Source organism: Macaca mulatta, chromosome 16 (genome assembly GCF_049350105.2).
Source record: "Macaca mulatta isolate MMU2019108-1 chromosome 16, T2T-MMU8v2.0, whole genome shotgun sequence".
NCBI lineage: Eukaryota > Metazoa > Chordata > Mammalia > Primates > Cercopithecidae > Macaca > Macaca mulatta.
The window spans coordinates 68,977,054-68,982,504 of record NC_133421.1 but is presented as its reverse complement, the minus strand read 5'-3'; positions in this window follow the sequence as shown (position 1 = coordinate 68,982,504).

The following is a 5,451-nucleotide window of genomic DNA, read 5'->3' as shown; positions in this document are numbered from 1 at the left end:
AGAAAGCTCCTGTTATAAACGAAGGGAGATACCATTTGTCCTCTAGGAACGCCTAGTGTGATGGTAGAGACATACCCTCTGTCTAAGAAACCCCCTCATCTGATGGTGGAGGCAGGACACACACACACACACACACACGCACTCTCTCTCTCTCTCTTTTTTCTCTCTCTCCCTCCCTCTCTCTCTTCCTCTCTCCCTCTCCCTCTCTCCTACGACACAGAGAGTTTTAAAGATGAAGTGGGCCGGGCACGGTGGCTCACACTTATAATCCCAGCACTTTGGGAGGCCAAGGTGGGTGGATCACCTGAGGTCAGGAGTTCAAGACTAGCCTGGCCAACATGGTGAAAACGCATCTCTACTAGTAATACAAAAAAATTAGCTGGGTGTGGTGGCGCATGCCTGTAATCTCAGCTACTTGGGAGGCTGAGGCAGGAGAATCACTTGAACCCGGGAGGTGGAGGTTGCAGTGAGCCGAGATCACGCCATTGCCCTCCAGCCTGGGCAACAAGAGCTAAACTCTGTCTCAAACAAAAAAAAAAAGATGGAGTGAATGTGAGATGAACTAATGGATCAAGTTCTAGGCAGTTGTGAGTAGTGGAAGGAGTGATAGGGGAGAAGAAATGAGGCGTCCACTAGGGACAGCTCCCTGGAGGAAGATCTTGTGTGATGCTGTGGGCTGCAGTAGCGTAGGCTGCAGCTTTTCATTACACAGTTACCCCTGGCTACCCTTCCCCTCTGGACGAGGTCTGTGGAAACAGCATTGACCTGGGAGATCAGGTTTGTGCTGGGCTCTGACACCAATTTGCTGTGTGACACTGAGCAAGACACAACCTCTCTGAGCTTGTAAAAGTCATGAGCTGATCCCTCAGATCCCTTCCAGCTCTCACATCCTAGACTTCCTGGCCCCAGCCCTTTCGCCCCCGCTTCCTCTCCCCCAGAGCCTCCCCACCACTGCCCTTCCTCTTGGCCTTCCATTTGGTCTCTCCTGGGGCAGGTGGTCCAGGCAGCTGCCTGGCGTGTGTGGCGATGGGATCCCACCCACAGCGAGGGGTGGTGTTCAGTGGGAGTGGCTGTGACCTGAGGAGCTGGGTTTGGGGCTCAGGCTGGAGGTTCTGGGGTGAGGACCTGACTTTTGGCAGCTTTTCCCAATACCCTCCAGAAGGGGATATTTGAGGGGAGGGAGAAAAGGGTTCAGGAGATGTCTTGGTTCAGGCTGTGGTGGGTCTGGGTCCCTTTGGGAGGCTTGGGAGGGGCAGTCATGGAAGAACAGGTTGAACTCCACTTCCCCTGAGCTTGGGGACATTGGGGCCAGCATTGGGCCAGGGTGGTTCCTGCAGCTGTTGGGTGTGCTTGTTGTGAGGGAGTTGGGTGGGGGGTGGGATGTGGATTGGAAGGGACAGCTGGGTCTGCAGGAAGCCTAGCCTGACACCCCTCCTGAGATGCTTCCCCTCTCCCATCCCCACACTCATGGACCAGAATGAGGGGGGTACTCTCCACCCACCCAGAACAAGAGGCTAGACAGAGACTGGAGAGAGAATCAAGAGGGGCTGGCCTAAGAGAGCCAGGTCATGTCCATCTCTGCGCTTTTCCAACAGAAAGGCTTCCATGAAAATGGCTTGGGTGACATAAAGGAGGTGGCAACAGATGACAGCTGGATGGAGGACTCAACTCCTGTTGTCGCTGATTCAACGAGCACTTCCAACATTTTGCCCTCTCCAGTATGAGTCCTTCAACGTCAGCAGCGCCTGAGTATCACTTGGTATGCTGGTGAAGACACGGGGCGGAAGGCTGGCCTCACTTCACAGATTTTGGATCAGTAGGTCTAGGGCGGGGGCTAAGAACTGGAATTCCCAGTGAGTTCCCAGGCGATGCTGCTGGTGCTGGCGCACATGCCTCACTTTGAGTAGCACTTGAATGCTTCTTTTTCCCCTCCCTGCTCGGCTGTCTCGTCCCTCTCCCCTCCCTAAGCACAAGCCACCCCAGCTGTTAGGGGCTAAGCACACGGTAGGCATGGCAGAGGGCCAGGGTCAGACCCTGCGGTGGGAGGGACCCTGTGTGGGAGTCTGAGAGGGGAGGTATAGAACTGGGCTCAGCATGGTTTCTTCTGTCTGACCCAGGCCCCCGCAACACACTGGGGTGATGCTCTATTCCCTCCTTTCCTCTCTTCTCCAGCACAATGGCCCTCAATCTGCACAGATCCTGGGAATTCACAAGTGGACCAAGCATCCTATGGGACCATGTTTTAATATTTTCCACTCTTGCCCAGGTTTGTGCCCTATTGTTCTCCAAATATGTGTGGAGGGTGTTGTGGTGAAAACAACATAACATTATTCAAAACTTCTTGACTAATTTATACTTTCTGGCCGGGCACGGTGGCTCATGCCTCTAATCCCAGCACTTTGGGAGGCTGAGACAGGAGGATCACTTGAGGCCAGGAATTGGAGACCAGCCTGGGCAACATGGCAAAACCTCATCTCTACAAAAAATAGAAAATTTAGCCAGGGGCGGTGGTGCACGCCTGTAGTCCCAGCTACTCAGAAGGCTGAGGTGGGAGCATCACTGCAGCCGGGAAGAGCAAGGCTGCAGTGAGCCACAGTTGCACCACTGCACTCCAGCCTAGGCAACAAAAACATAGTCTCAAAAAAAAAAAGATAAGTTAGACTTTCTTAACTTCTAAAAATTGTAGGGCTGAGTGCAGTGGCTCACACTTGTAATCCCAATGCTTTGGGAGGCTGAGGTGGGAGGACTGCTTTTGGCCAGGAGTTCAAGACAAGACTGGGTAACACAGCAAGACCCCATCTTTACCAAAAATTTAAAACAATCGTCTAAGCATGGTGGAGCATGCCTATAGTCCCAGCTATTAAGAAGACTGAGGCAGGAGGATTGCTTGAGCCCAGGAGGTTAAGGCTGCACTTCAGCCTGGGCGACAGTGACCATCTCTAAAACCAAAAATTATAAAATAGATCACACTTATAAAACATATTGGCTTTTTAACCAAGATGATTTCCATGGTGATGACCCTTAACGTAGCCCAGGCTACTGTTCCAGCCTCATCCAGATCCCCCTCTCTTCCAGGCCTTATTTCAATTACACAAATGGACTTTGTTCCTCTGGCCTCAGGGCCTCTTCACTTGCTGTTTCCTCTGCCTACTACAGGCTGCTTCATTCACACTCACCCCCTCCACTCCTTGGGTTGATTAACTCTTGCTTTTCCCTTCAACCTAGACTATCACTTCCTTAGGAACCCTTTCCCACCCTCCTGACCACGTTAATTCCCTCATTAGAGGCTCTGACCACAGGTATGTACCCCTTTGTCTGCAGCCCTTAAGTTACTTTAATTTTACATTTGTGTGTGACTTTGACTAATTTCTGACTCCCTATCAGTCTGAAAGTTCTGTGAGGCAGAGCCCATTCATTTCTCCGGCTTATTGCCCACCACGGTAGCTCTAGAGCCAACCACAGTGCCTGGCACAAACCAGGTGCTTAATCAACATAAGATAAAGGATGCCATCAGTTAGCCAATTGGTGAATAAAAGATCACCTCCATGTTGGAGGTAATAGCCAGGGACTTGCAGCCAACCTGGCGTCAAAGGATAAAAGTTGATAAAACCTGTACCATGGCCTTCAGGATTTTCTGACCACCTGTTCTCGTAGGTAGACCACAGCTTTGGCTTCTGCAGTGTAGATGAGAAAGGAGACAGGTGACTGGCAGGCTGCCAGCTACAAAGTAATGGGAGTTGGGAAGAGAGAGAAACATGGAGGGAGAAGGGCAGATGAAAAAGAAAGCAGAGAAGAAATCATGGAGACAGAAGAGAGATGGAGAGGAGAAAACAGAGCCTGAAGAAGAGAAAGAGGACAAAGCCCCCTTAGGACAAAGCTGAGGGAAGAGGGTCTCCAGGAGGGTGGATGGAGTGGGGTCAAAGGGGCATCATTTGGTGGCCTTGCTTCATGACCCCCGCCACCAGTCTCCGCCACCTTCTCTCTTTCCCCACCCCCTGCACCCTCCCCCTCTGCCCCAGGAGCTGGGCCAGTTTATTTTCCTTGGGCAGGCTTCCTGAAAGGGGAGCCTGGTTTTCCTGACACATGAAAAGTGCCTCAGACTGCCGTCTGGCCCTTCCTGCAGAGCCGCAGCTCCAGGGAGTTTGTTTGACAAGCACTCACACACGTGGACACATGCAGACATCCTGGCACATGGCAAACACATGCACCCGGAGACCCCGGGGTGAGTCCGGGAGTTGAGCAGCCACAGGCATGTACGCACACATGCACCCTCACATGTAGAAATAAAATGTAAGGCACATACACCCAACGTGTACTCCCACATGGGTGCCGGGTGCCTGCGCTTGCAGGCTCAACACGAACTTGCTCATTCACACGTAAGACGTTATTCCCAACACCCACGTGTGCCCGTTTCCCCTCTTCACTGCACTGCTGGCAGCGAGAGGAGTTAGAGTGATGTACACAGGTGGTGTGAGGGCTGTGTAAGTGGCTGGTGTGGCCTAAGGCCAGCTGCAGCTTCTCCCTGAGTCAGAGGAGGAGCCCTGGGCCAGAGCCACCACCCACTGCAATATTAGGGATCCTCCCCTGCTTGTGGGTGGGAGGTAGGATGTCTGTGTCCCCCGCGCCCCCTGACTTCAGGCTCTTGGAGTCAAGTATACCATCACCTTCATCACTGTGCTTCCATTGAGCGCTCCTGGGACTGGCATTCTCCCCTGCAGGTGCTCTGCCCAACCCCACTCAACCCCACTTTCCATGGGCAAGCCTACGCCACAGGGCTCCTGCCTTCTGAGACAGACCTTGGCAGAGAGCACCCAGGGATGGGGATGGGACTGTGGCGACAATTATAATCTCAGCACCTGCCAGTGCTAGTTGCCAGGTATTTCATGAACAATGTCTTATTTATTTATTTATTTTTGAGACAAAGTCTTGCTCTGTCACCCACGTTGGAGTGCACTGGTGCGATCTCAGCTCACTGCAACCATTGCCTCCTGGGTTCAAGCAATTCTCCCACTTCAGCCTCCCAAGTAGCTGGGACTACAGGCATGCACCACCATGCCCAGCTAACTTTTGTATTTTTGGTAGAGATGGGGTCCTGCTATGTTGTCCAGAATGGTCTCGAACTCCTGGCCTCAAGTGATCTGCCCGCCTTGGCCTCCCAAAATGCTGGGATTACAGGTATGAGCCACCACGCCTGGCCAATATCATTTATTTTATTTTATTTTATTTTAGACAGGGTCTTGCTCTGTCACTCAGGCTGGAGTGCAGTGGTATGATCACGGCTCTTTGTAGCCTTGACCTCCCAGGCTCAAGTGATCCTCCCACCTCAGCCTCCCACATTGCTGGGACAATAGGCATGCACCACCATGCCCGGTTAATTTGTAAATATTTTATAGAGAGGAGGTCTCCCTGTGTTGCTCAGGCTGGTCTTGAGCCCCTGGGTTCAAGTGATCT